Genomic DNA, 14,004 nt, shown 5'->3' on the forward strand with positions numbered 1-14,004 from the left:
GGATGCTAGAATGGAATTGAAGAGGCAGGCGAGCGGCCACCACGGTCCTCTAGCAGTCCTTAGGGTGCGCGGAGAAGCCGGGTGCTCTGCGGCTTCGTTCTTCGCCCTCGTACAAGCTACCGCTCTGTCCGCTCCCGGAGCAGGAGAAGCGGCTGCTTCGCGCACACAACAGCGGAGCGGCAGCCGTACGCTCCGAAGCGCTGCTTCAGCCGAAAGACGCCGGCCACCGGCGCTTGGCTTCGGACAGCTCCGGAGAGCCGTAGTGTGCGTCTGCACTAGACTGCATCCTAGCGAAAAGCTTTGGCAGTGTGTCTCACAGGGAGATAGCTTAGGAGCGCAGCGCACTTTTGCCTCCCTTGTCCAGAAACACGCATTTGCTGCACACTCCAAAAACACTGCTCTTCCTATGGTAATATGTAAGCTGCTGTCTGACGCCCGTTCTCTTCTGCCCACTCTTGCCCAGCTCGTTGTTTTAACGTGCACGTGCCGTCCTGGCTTTCAGTGCACAGTGAAAGCAATCGCAAAAGTCCAGCAGCTGCTGACTGCCAAACACAAGGCGCTGGCTATGTTCTTGCTTCTCGACAACTCAACGCAGCCCTTCATTTCTGCAGCTGCCATCGAGTTCTCTGCATCTCGAGCCTTCGGAAACGAGCACGAGTTTCCCAAGAGGGGCTTCATCAGGACGAAGTCAAAAACCAGGAAAATTGTCTCGGTGCACCTTCAATAAAGCATGCCAGCAGTGCATTGAAAAGGCAGGGAGCTTTAGCCACCGTCCTCTATCAGTCGCAAGGCTGTGCACACAATTTCGTCTCTCTGCAGCAACGTTCTTCGCCCTCGTACAAGCTACAGCTCTCTCCGGCTCCCGGAGCAGGAGAAGCGGCTGCTTCGCGCACACAACAGCGGAGCGGCAGCCGTACGCTCCGAAGCGCTGCTTCAGCCGAAAGACGCCGGCCACCGGCGCTTGGCTTCGGACAGCTCCGGAGAGCCGTAGTGTGCGTCTGCACTAGACTGCATCATAGCGAAAAGCTTTGGCAGTGTGTCTCGCAGGGAGATAGCTTAGGAGCGCAGCGCACTTATGCCTCCCTTGTCCAAAAACACGATTTTACTGCACACTCGAAAAATAGTGCTCTTTCCTGGGCAATACGTAAGCTGCTATCTAGCGGCCGTGATTTTTCGGCTACTCTTGCTCAGCTAGTTGTTTTAACGTGCACAGGCCGTCCTGGCTTTCAGTGCACAGTGATAGCAATCGCAAAAGTCTAGCAGCTGCTGACTTCCAAACACAAGGCGCTGGCTATGTTCTTGCTTCTCGACAACTCAACGCAGCCCTTCATTTCTGCAGTTGCCATCGAGGTCTCTGCATGTCGGAGACTCAGAGGACGAGCACGAGTTTCCCAGGAGGGGCTGCATCAGGACGAATTCAAAACTCAGGAAAATTGTCCTGGAACACCTTCCCTAAGGATGCTAGAATGGAATTGAAGAGGCAGGCGAGCGGCCACCACGGTCCTCTAGCAGTCCTTAGGGTGCGCGCAGAAGACCGGTGCTCTGCGGCTTCGTTCTTCGCCCTCGTAGAAGCTACCGCTCTCTCCGGCTCCCGGAGCAGGAGAAGCGGCTGCTTCGCGCACACAACAGCGGAGCGGCAGCCGTACGCTCCGAAGCGCTGCTTCAGCCGAAAGACGCCGGCCACCGGCGCTTGGCTTCGGACAGCTCCGGAGAGCCGTAGTGTGCGTCTGCACTAAACTGCATGATAGCGAAAAGCTTTGGCAGTGTGTCTCGCAGGGAGATAGCTTAGGAGCGCAGCGCACTTATGCCTCCCTTGTCCAGAAACACGATTTTACTGCACACTCCAAAAACAATGCTCTTTCCAGGGCAATATATAAGCTGATTTCTGACGGCCGTGATCTTTCGATTACTCTTGCTCAGCTAGTTGTTTTAACGTGCACAGGCCGTCCTGGCTTTCAGTGCACAGTGATAGCAATCGCAAAAGTCTAGCAGCTGCTGACTTCCAAACACAAGGCGCTGGCTATGTTCTTGCTTCTCGACAACTCAACGCAGCCCTTCATTTCTGCAGTTGCCATCGAGGTCTCTGCACTCGGAGCCTCAGAGGACGCGCACGAGTTTCCCAGGAGGGGCTGCATCAGGACGAATTCAAAACTCAGGAAAATTGTCCTGGAACACCTTCCCTAAGGATGCTAGAATGGAATTGAAGAGGCAGGCGAGCGGCCACCACGGTCCTCTAGCAGTCCTTAGGGTGCGCGCAGAAGCCGGGTGCTCTGCGGCTTCGTTCTTCGCCCTCGTACAAGCTACCGCTCTGTCCGCTCCCGGAGCAGGAGAAGCGGCTGCTTCGCGCACACAACAGCGGAGCGGCAGCCGTACGCTCCGAAGCGCTGCTTCAGCCGAAAGACGCCGGCCACCGGCGCTTGGCTTCGGACAGCTCCGGAGAGCCGTAGTGTGCGTCTGCATTAGACTGCATCCTAGCGAAAAGCTTTGGCAGTGTGTCTCGCAGGGAGATAGCTTAGGAGCGCAGCGCACTTTTGCCTCCCTTGTCCAGAAACACGCATTTGCTGCACACTCCAAAAACACTGCTCTTCCTATGGTAATATGTAAGCTGCTGTCTGACGCCCGTTCTCTTCTGCCCACTCTTGCCCAGCTCGTTGTTTTAACGTGCACGTGCCGTCCTGGCTTTCAGTGCACAGTGAAAGCAATCGCAAAAGTCCAGCAGCTGCTGACTGCCAAACACAAGGCGCTGGCTATGTTCTTGCTTCTCGACAACTCAACGCAGCCCTTCATTTCTGCAGCTGCCATCGAGTTCTCTGCATCTCGAGCCTTCGGAAACGAGCACGAGTTTCCCAAGAGGGGCTTCATCAGGACGAAGTCAAAAACCAGGAAAATTGTCTCGGTGCACCTTCAATAAAGCATGCCAGCAGTGCATTGAAAAGGCAGGGAGCTTTAGCCACCGTCCTCTATCAGTCGCAAGGCTGTGCACACAATTTCGTCTCTCTGCAGCAACGTTCTTCGCCCTCGTACAAGCTACAGCTCTCTCCGGCTCCCGGAGCAGGAGAAGCGGCTGCTTCGCGCACACAACAGCGGAGCGGCAGCCGTACGCTCCGAAGCGCTGCTTCAGCCGAAAGACGCCGGCCACCGGCGCTTGGCTTCGGACAGCTCCGGAGAGCCGTAGTGTGCGTCTGCACTAGACTGCATCCTAGCGAAAAGCTTTGGCAGTGTGTCTCGCAGGGAGATAGCTTAGGAGCGCAGCGCACTTATGCCTCCCTTGTCCAAAAACACGATTTTACTGCACACTCGAAAAATAGTGCTCTTTCCTGGGCAATACGTAAGCTGCTATCTAGCGGCCGTGATTTTTCGGCTACTCTTGCTCAGCTAGTTGTTTTAACGTGCACAGGCCGTCCTGGCTTTCAGTGCACAGTGATAGCAATCGCAAAAGTCTAGCAGCTGCTGACTTCCAAACACAAGGCGCTGGCTATGTTCTTGCTTCTCGACAACTCAACGCAGCCCTTCATTTCTGCAGTTGCCATCGAGGTCTCTGCATGTCGGAGACTCAGAGGACGAGCACGAGTTTCCCAGGAGGGGCTGCATCAGGACGAATTCAAAACTCAGGAAAATTGTCCTGGAACACCTTCCCTAAGGATGCTAGAATGGAATTGAAGAGGCAGGCGAGCGGCCACCACGGTCCTCTAGCAGTCCTTAGGGTGCGCGCAGAAGACCGGTGCTCTGCGGCTTCGTTCTTCGCCCTCGTACAAGCTACCGCTCTCTCCGGCTCCCGGAGCAGGAGAAGCGGCTGCTTCGCGCACACAACAGCGGAGCGGCAGCCGTACGCTCCGAAGCGCTGCTTCAGCCGAAAGACGCCGGCTACCGGCACTTGGCTTCGGACAGCTCCGGAGAGCCGTAGTGTGCGTCTGCACTAGACTGCATCCTAGCGAAAAGCTTTGGCAGTGTGTCTCGCAGGGAGATAGCTTAGGAGCGCAGCGCACTTATGCCTCCCTTGTCCAGAAACACGATTTTACTGCACACTCCAAAAACAATGCTCTTTCCAGGGCAATATATAAGCTGATTTCTGACGGCCGTGATCTTTCGATTACTCTTGCTCAGCTAGTTGTTTTAACGTGCACAGGCCGTCCTGGCTTTCAGTGCACAGTGATAGCAATCGCAAAAGTCTAGCAGCTGCTGACTTCCAAACACAAGGCGCTGGCTATGTTCTTGCTTCTCGACAACTCAACGCAGCCCTTCATTTCTGCAGTTGCCATCGAGGTCTCTGCACTCGGAGCCTCAGAGGACGCGCACGAGTTTCCCAGGAGGGGCTGCATCAGGACGAATTCAAAACTCAGGAAAATTGTCCTGGAACACCTTCCCTAAGGATGCTAGAATGGAATTGAAGAGGCAGGCGAGCGGCCACCACGGTCCTCTAGCAGTCCTTAGGGTGCGCGGAGAAGCCGGGTGCTCTGCGGCTTCGTTCTTCGCCCTCGTACAAGCTACCGCTCTGTCCGCTCCCGGAGCAGGAGAAGCGGCTGCTTCGCGCACACAACAGCGGAGCGGCAGCCGTACGCTCCGAAGCGCTGCTTCAGCCGAAAGACGCCGGCCACCGGCGCTTGGCTTCGGACAGCTCCGGAGAGCCGTAGTGTGCGTCTGCACTAGACTGCATCCTAGCGAAAAGCTTTGGCAGTGTGTCTCGCAGGGAGATAGCTTAGGAGCGCAGCGCACTTTTGCCTCCCTTGTCCAGAAACACGCATTTGCTGCACACTCCAAAAACACTGCTCTTCCTATGGTAATATGTAAGCTGCTGTCTGACGCCCGTTCTCTTCTGCCCACTCTTGCCCAGCTCGTTGTTTTAACGTGCACGTGCCGTCCTGGCTTTCAGTGCACAGTGAAAGCAATCGCAAAAGTCCAGCAGCTGCTGACTGCCAAACACAAGGCGCTGGCTATGTTCTTGCTTCTCGACAACTCAACGCAGCCCTTCATTTCTGCAGCTGCCATCGAGTTCTCTGCATCTCGAGCCTTCGGAAACGAGCACGAGTTTCCCAAGAGGGGCTTCATCAGGACGAAGTCAAAAACCAGGAAAATTGTCTCGGTGCACCTTCAATAAAGCATGCCAGCAGTGCATTGAAAAGGCAGGGAGCTTTAGCCACCGTCCTCTATCAGTCGCAAGGCTGTGCACACAATTTCGTCTCTCTGCAGCAACGTTCTTCGCCCTCGTACAAGCTACAGCTCTCTCCGGCTCCCGGAGCAGGAGAAGCGGCTGCTTCGCGCACACAACAGCGGAGCGGCAGCCGTACGCTCCGAAGCGCTGCTTCAGCCGAAAGACGCCGGCCACCGGCGCTTGGCTTCGGACAGCTCCGGAGAGCCGTAGTGTGCGTCTGCACTAGACTGCATCATAGCGAAAAGCTTTGGCAGTGTGTCTCGCAGGGAGATAGCTTAGGAGCGCAGCGCACTTATGCCTCCCTTGTCCAAAAACACGATTTTACTGCAGACTCGAAAAATAGTGCTCTTTCCTGGGCAATACGTAAGCTGCTATCTAGCGGCCGTGATTTTTCGGCTACTCTTGCTCAGCTAGTTGTTTTAACGTGCACAGGCCGTCCTGGCTTTCAGTGCACAGTGATAGCAATCGCAAAAGTCTAGCAGCTGCTGACTTCCAAACACAAGGCGCTGGCTATGTTCTTGCTTCTCGACAACTCAACGCAGCCCTTCATTTCTGCAGTTGCCATCGAGGTCTCTGCATGTCGGAGACTCAGAGGACGAGCACGAGTTTCCCAGGAGGGGCTGCATCAGGACGAATTCAAAACTCAGGAAAATTGTCCTGGAACACCTTCCCTAAGGATGCTAGAATGGAATTGAAGAGGCAGGCGAGCGGCCACCACGGTCCTCTAGCAGTCCTTAGGGTGCGCGCAGAAGACCGGTGCTCTGCGGCTTCGTTCTTCGCCCTCGTACAAGCTACCGCTCTCTCCGGCTCCCGGAGCAGGAGAAGCGGCTGCTTCGCGCACACAACAGCGGAGCGGCAGCCGTACGCTCCGAAGCGCTGCTTCAGCCGAAAGACGCCGGCCACCGGCGCTTGGCTTCGGACAGCAGCCCAGAGCCGTAGTGTGCGTCTGCACTAAACTGCATGATAGCGAAAAGCTTTGGCAGTGTGTCTCGCAGGGAGATAGCTTAGGAGCGCAGCGCACTTATGCCTCCCTTGTCCAGAAACACGATTTTACTGCACACTCCAAAAACAATGCTCTTTCCAGGGCAATATATAAGCTGATTTCTGACGGCCGTGATCTTTCGATTACTCTTGCTCAGCTAGTTGTTTTAACGTGCACAGGCCGTCCTGGCTTTCAGTGCACAGTGATAGCAATCGCAAAAGTCTAGCAGCTGCTGACTTCCAAACACAAGGCGCTGGCTATGTTCTTGCTTCTCGACAACTCAACGCAGCCCTTCATTTCTGCAGTTGCCATCGAGGTCTCTGCATGTCGGAGATTCAGAGGACGCGCACGAGTTTCCCAGGAGGGGCTGCATCAGGACGAATTCAAAACTCAGGAAAATTGTCCTGGAACACCTTCCCTAAGGATGCTAGAATGGAATTGAAGAGGCAGGCGAGCGGCCACCACGGTCCTCTAGCAGTCCTTAGGGTGCGCGGAGAAGCCGGGTGCTCTGCGGCTTCGTTCTTCGCCCTCGTACAAGCTACCGCTCTGTCCGCTCCCGGAGCAGGAGAAGCGGCTGCTTCGCGTACACAACAGCGGAGCGGCAGCCGTACGCTCCGAAGCGCTGCTTCAGCCGAAAGACGCCGGCCACCGGCGCTTGGCTTCGGACAGCTCCGGAGAGCCGTAGTGTGCGTCTGCACTAGACTGCATCCTAGCGAAAAGCTTTGGCAGTGTGTCTCGCAGGGAGATAGCTTAGGAGCGCAGCGCACTTTTGCCTCCCTTGTCCAGAAACACGCATTTGCTGCACACTCCAAAAACACTGCTCTTCCTATGGTAATATGTAAGCTGCTGTCTGACGCCCGTTCTCTTCTGCCCACTCTTGCCCAGCTCGTTGTTTTAACGTGCACGTGCCGTCCTGGCTTTCAGTGCACAGTGAAAGCAATCGCAAAAGTCCAGCAGCTGCTGACTGCCAAACACAAGGCGCTGGCTATGTTCTTGCTTCTCGACAACTCAACGCAGCCCTTCATTTCTGCAGCTGCCATCGAGTTCTCTGCATCTCGAGCCTTCGGAAACGAGCACGAGTTTCCCAAGAGGGGCTTCATCAGGACGAAGTCAAAAACCAGGAAAATTGTCTCGGTGCACCTTCAATAAAGCATGCCAGCAGTGCATTGAAAAGGCAGGGAGCTTTAGCCACCGTCCTCTATCAGTCGCAAGGCTGTGCACACAATTTCGTCTCTCTGCAGCAACGTTCTTCGCCCTCGTACAAGCTACAGCTCTCTCCGGCTCCCGGAGCAGGAGAAGCGGCTGCTTCGCGCACACAACAGCGGAGCGGCAGCCGTACGCTCCGAAGCGCTGCTTCAGCCGAAAGACGCCGGCCACCGGCGCTTGGCTTCGGACAGCTCCGGAGAGCCGTAGTGTGCGTCTGCACTAGACTGCATCATAGCGAAAAGCTTTGGCAGTGTGTCTCGCAGGGAGATAGCTTAGGAGCGCAGCGCACTTATGCCTCCCTTGTCCAAAAACACGATTTTACTGCAGACTCGAAAAATAGTGCTCTTTCCTGGGCAATACGTAAGCTGCTATCTAGCGGCCGTGATTTTTCGGCTACTCTTGCTCAGCTAGTTGTTTTAACGTGCACAGGCCGTCCTGGCTTTCAGTGCACAGTGATAGCAATCGCAAAAGTCTAGCAGCTGCTGACTTCCAAACACAAGGCGCTGGCTATGTTCTTGCTTCTCGACAACTCAACGCAGCCCTTCATTTCTGCAGTTGCCATCGAGGTCTCTGCATGTCGGAGACTCAGAGGACGAGCACGAGTTTCCCAGGAGGGGCTGCATCAGGACGAATTCAAAACTCAGGAAAATTGTCCTGGAACACCTTCCCTAAGGATGCTAGAATGGAATTGAAGAGGCAGGCGAGCGGCCACCACGGTCCTCTAGCAGTCCTTAGGGTGCGCGCAGAAGACCGGTGCTCTGCGGCTTCGTTCTTCGCCCTCGTACAAGCTACCGCTCTCTCCGGCTCCCGGAGCAGGAGAAGCGGCTGCTTCGCGCACACAACAGCGGAGCGGCAGCCGTACGCTCCGAAGCGCTGCTTCAGCCGAAAGACGCCGGCCACCGGCGCTTGGCTTCGGACAGCAGCCCAGAGCCGTAGTGTGCGTCTGCACTAAACTGCATGATAGCGAAAAGCTTTGGCAGTGTGTCTCGCAGGGAGATAGCTTAGGAGCGCAGCGCACTTATGCCTCCCTTGTCCAGAAACACGATTTTACTGCACACTCCAAAAACAATGCTCTTTCCAGGGCAATATATAAGCTGATTTCTGACGGCCGTGATCTTTCGATTACTCTTGCTCAGCTAGTTGTTTTAACGTGCACAGGCCGTCCTGGCTTTCAGTGCACAGTGATAGCAATCGCAAAAGTCTAGCAGCTGCTGACTTCCAAACACAAGGCGCTGGCTATGTTCTTGCTTCTCGACAACTCAACGCAGCCCTTCATTTCTGCAGTTGCCATCGAGGTCTCTGCACTCGGAGCCTCAGAGGACGCGCACGAGTTTCCCAGGAGGGGCTGCATCAGGACGAATTCAAAACTCAGGAAAATTGTCCTGGAACACCTTCCCTAAGGATGCTAGAATGGAATTGAAGAGGCAGGCGAGCGGCCACCACGGTCCTCTAGCAGTCCTTAGGGTGCGCGGAGAAGCCGGGTGCTCTGCGGCTTCGTTCTTCGCCCTCGTACAAGCTACCGCTCTGTCCGCTCCCGGAGCAGGAGAAGCGGCTGCTTCGCGCACACAACAGCGGAGCGGCAGCCGTACGCTCCGAAGCGCTGCTTCAGCCGAAAGACGCCGGCCACCGGCGCTTGGCTTCGGACAGCTCCGGAGAGCCGTAGTGTGCGTCTGCACTAGACTGCATCCTAGCGAAAAGCTTTGGCAGTGTGTCTCGCAGGGAGATAGCTTAGGAGCGCAGCGCACTTTTGCCTCCCTTGTCCAGAAACACGCATTTGCTGCACACTCCAAAAACACTGCTCTTCCTATGGTAATATGTAAGCTGCTGTCTGACGCCCGTTCTCTTCTGCCCACTCTTGCCCAGCTCGTTGTTTTAACGTGCACGTGCCGTCCTGGCTTTCAGTGCACAGTGAAAGCAATCGCAAAAGTCCAGCAGCTGCTGACTGCCAAACACAAGGCGCTGGCTATGTTCTTGCTTCTCGACAACTCAACGCAGCCCTTCATTTCTGCAGCTGCCATCGAGTTCTCTGCATCTCGAGCCTTCGGAAACGAGCACGAGTTTCCCAAGAGGGGCTTCATCAGGACGAAGTCAAAAACCAGGAAAATTGTCTCGGTGCACCTTCAATAAAGCATGCCAGCAGTGCATTGAAAAGGCAGGGAGCTTTAGCCACCGTCCTCTATCAGTCGCAAGGCTGTGCACACAATTTCGTCTCTCTGCAGCAACGTTCTTCGCCCTCGTACAAGCTACAGCTCTCTCCGGCTCCCGGAGCAGGAGAAGCGGCTGCTTCGCGCACACAACAGCGGAGCGGCAGCCGTACGCTCCGAAGCGCTGCTTCAGCCGAAAGACGCCGGCCACCGGCGCTTGGCTTCGGACAGCTCCGGAGAGCCGTAGTGTGCGTCTGCACTAGACTGCATCATAGCGAAAAGCTTTGGCAGTGTGTCTCGCAGGGAGATAGCTTAGGAGCGTAGCGCACTTATGCCTCCCTTGTCCAAAAACACGATTTTACTGCACACTCGAAAAATAGTGTTCTTTCCTGGGCAATACGTAAGCTGCTATCTAGCGGCCGTGATTTTTCGGCTACTCTTGCTCAGCTAGTTGTTTTAACGTGCACAGGCCGTCCTGGCTTTCAGTGCACAGTGATAGCAATCGCAAAAGTCTAGCAGCTGCTGACTTCCAAACACAAGGCGCTGGCTATGTTCTTGCTTCTCGACAACTCAACGCAGCCCTTCATTTCTGCAGTTGCCATCGAGGTCTCTGCATGTCGGAGACTCAGAGGACGAGCACGAGTTTCCCAGGAGGGGCTGCATCAGGACGAATTCAAAACTCAGGAAAATTGTCCTGGAACACCTTCCCTAAGGATGCTAGAATGGAATTGAAGAGGCAGGCGAGCGGCCACCACGGTCCTCTAGCAGTCCTTAGGGTGCGCGCAGAAGACCGGTGCTCTGCGGCTTCGTTCTTCGCCCTCGTACAAGCTACCGCTCTCTCCGGCTCCCGGAGCAGGAGAAGCGGCTGCTTCGCGCACACAACAGCGGAGCGGCAGCCGTACGCTCCGAAGCGCTGCTTCAGCCGAAAGACGCCGGCCACCGGCGCTTGGCTTCGGACAGCTCCGGAGAGCCGTAGTGTGCGTCTGCACTAAACTGCATGATAGCGAAAAGCTTTGGCAGTGTGTCTCGCAGGGAGATAGCTTAGGAGCGCAGCGCACTTATGCCTCCCTTGTCCAGAAACACGATTTTACTGCACACTCCAAAAACAATGCTCTTTCCAGGGCAATATATAAGCTGATTTCTGACGGCCGTGATCTTTCGATTACTCTTGCTCAGCTAGTTGTTTTAACGTGCACAGGCCGTCCTGGCTTTCAGTGCACAGTGATAGCAATCGCAAAAGTCTAGCAGCTGCTGACTTCCAAACACAAGGCGCTGGCTATGTTCTTGCTTCTCGACAACTCAACGCAGCCCTTCATTTCTGCAGTTGCCATCGAGGTCTCTGCACTCGGAGCCTCAGAGGACGCGCACGAGTTTCCCAGGAGGGGCTGCATCAGGACGAATTCAAAACTCAGGAAAATTGTCCTGGAACACCTTCCCTAAGGATGCTAGAATGGAATTGAAGAGGCAGGCGAGCGGCCACCACGGTCCTCTAGCAGTCCTTAGGGTGCGCGGAGAAGCCGGGTGCTCTGCGGCTTCGTTCTTCGCCCTCGTACAAGCTACAGCTCCCTCCGGCTCCCGGAGCAGGAGAAGCGGCTGCTTCGCGCACACAACAGCGGAGCGGCAGCCGTACGCTCCGAAGCGCTGCTTCAGCCGAAAGACGCCGGCCACCGGCGCTTGGCTTCGGACAGCTCCGGAGAGCCGTAGTGTGCGTCTGCACTAAACTGCATCCTAGCGAAAAGCTTTGGCAGTGTGTCTCGCAGGGAGATAGCTTAGGAGCGCAGCGCACTTTTGCCTCCCTTGTCCAGAAACACGCATTTGCTGCACACTCCAAAAACACTGCTCTTCCTATGGTAATATGTAAGCTGCTGTCTGACGCCCGTTCTCTTCTGCCCACTCTTGCCCAGCTCGTTGTTTTAACGTGCACGTGCCGTCCTGGCTTTCAGTGCACAGTGAAAGCAATCGCAAAAGTCCAGCAGCTGCTGACTGCCAAACACAAGGCGCTGGCTATGTTCTTGCTTCTCGACAACTCAACGCAGCCCTTCATTTCTGCAGCTGCCATCGAGTTCTCTGCATCTCGAGCCTTCGGAAACGAGCACGAGTTTCCCAAGAGGGGCTTCATCAGGACGAAGTCAAAAACCAGGAAAATTGTCTCGGTGCACCTTCAATAAAGCATGCCAGCAGTGCATTGAAAAGGCAGGGAGCTTTAGCCACCGTCCTCTATCAGTCGCAAGGCTGTGCACACAATTTCGTCTCTCTGCAGCAACGTTCTTCGCCCTCGTACAAGCTACAGCTCTCTCCGGCTCCCGGAGCAGGAGAAGCGGCTGCTTCGCGCACACAACAGCGGAGCGGCAGCCGTACGCTCCGAAGCGCTGCTTCAGCCGAAAGACGCCGGCCACCGGCGCTTGGCTTCGGACAGCTCCGGAGAGCCGTAGTGTGCGTCTGCACTAGACTGCATCATAGCGAAAAGCTTTGGCAGTGTGTCTCGCAGGGAGATAGCTTAGGAGCGCAGCGCACTTATGCCTCCCTTGTCCAAAAACACGATTTTACTGCACACTCGAAAAATAGTGCTCTTTCCTGGGCAATACGTAAGCTGCTATCTAGCGGCCGTGATTTTTCGGCTACTCTTGCTCAGCTAGTTGTTTTAACGTGCACAGGCCGTCCTGGCTTTCAGTGCACAGTGATAGCAATCGCAAAAGTCTAGCAGCTGCTGACTTCCAAACACAAGGCGCTGGCTATGTTCTTGCTTCTCGACAACTCAACGCAGCCCTTCATTTCTGCAGTTGCCGTCGAGGTCTCTGCATGTCGGAGACTCAGAGGACGAGCACGAGTTTCCCAGGAGGGGCTGCATCAGGACGAATTCAAAACTCAGGAAAATTGTCCTGGAACACCTTCCCTAAGGATGCTAGAATGGAATTGAAGAGGCAGGCGAGCGGCCACCACGGTCCTCTAGCAGTCCTTAGGGTGCGCGCAGAAGACCGGTGCTCTGCGGCTTCGTTCTTCGCCCTCGTACAAGCTACCGCTCTCTCCGGCTCCCGGAGCAGGAGAAGCGGCTGCTTCGCGCACACAACAGCGGAGCGGCAGCCGTACGCTCCGAAGCGCTGCTTCAGCCGAAAGACGCCGGCCACCGGCGCTTGGCTTCGGACAGCTCCGGAGAGCCGTAGTGTGCGTCTGCACTAAACTGCATGATAGCGAAAAGCTTTGGCAGTGTGTCTCGCAGGGAGATAGCTTAGGAGCGCAGCGCACTTATGCCTCCCTTGTCCAGAAACACGATTTTACTGCACACTCCAAAAACAATGCTCTTTCCAGGGCAATATATAAGCTGATTTCTGACGGCCGTGATCTTTCGATTACTCTTGCTCAGCTAGTTGTTTTAACGTGCACAGGCCGTCCTGGCTTTCAGTGCACAGTGATAGCAATCGCAAAAGTCTAGCAGCTGCTGACTTCCAAACACAAGGCGCTGGCTATGTTCTTGCTTCTCGACAACTCAACGCAGCCCTTCATTTCTGCAGTTGCCATCGAGGTCTCTGCACTCGGAGCCTCAGAGGACGCGCACGAGTTTCCCAGGAGGGGCTGCATCAGGACGAATTCAAAACTCAGGAAAATTGTCCTGGAACACCTTCCCTAAGGGTGCTAGAATGGAATTGAAGAGGCAGGCGAGCGGCCACCACGGTCCTCTAGCAGTCCTTAGGGTGCGCGGAGAAGCCGGGTGCTCTGCGGCTTCGTTCTTCGCCCTCGTACAAGCTACCGCTCTGTCCGCTCCCGGAGCAGGAGAAGCGGCTGCTTCGCGCACACAACAGCGGAGCGGCAGCCGTACGCTCCGAAGCGCTGCTTCAGCCGAAAGACGCCGGCCACCGGCGCTTGGCTTCGGACAGCTCCGGAGAGCCGTAGTGTGCGTCTGCACTAGACTGCATCCTAGCGAAAAGCTTTGGCAGTGTGTCTCGCAGGGAGATAGCTTAGGAGCGCAGCGCACTTTTGCCTCCCTTGTCCAGAAACACGCATTTGCTGCACACTCCAAAAACACTGCTCTTCCTATGGTAATATGTAAGCTGCTGTCTGACGCCCGTTCTCTTCTGCCCACTCTTGCCCAGCTCGTTGTTTTAACGTGCACGTGCCGTCCTGGCTTTCAGTGCACAGTGAAAGCAATCGCAAAAGTCCAGCAGCTGCTGACTGCCAAACACAAGGCGCTGGCTATGTTCTTGCTTCTCGACAACTCAACGCAGCCCTTCATTTCTGCAGCTGCCATCGAGTTCTCTGCATCTCGAGCCTTCGGAAACGAGCACGAGTTTCCCAAGAGGGGCTTCATCAGGACGAAGTCAAAAACCAGGAAAATTGTCTCGGTGCACCTTCAATAAAGCATGCCAGCAGTGCATTGAAAAGGCAGGGAGCTTTAGCCACCGTCCTCTATCAGTCGCAAGGCTGTGCACACAATTTCGTCTCTCTGCAGCAACGTTCTTCGCCCTCGTACAAGCTACAGCTCTCTCCGGCTCCCGGAGCAGGAGAAGCGGCTGCTTCGCGCACACAAC

Source organism: Lonchura striata, chromosome 21 (genome assembly GCF_046129695.1).
Source record: "Lonchura striata isolate bLonStr1 chromosome 21, bLonStr1.mat, whole genome shotgun sequence".
NCBI lineage: Eukaryota > Metazoa > Chordata > Aves > Passeriformes > Estrildidae > Lonchura > Lonchura striata.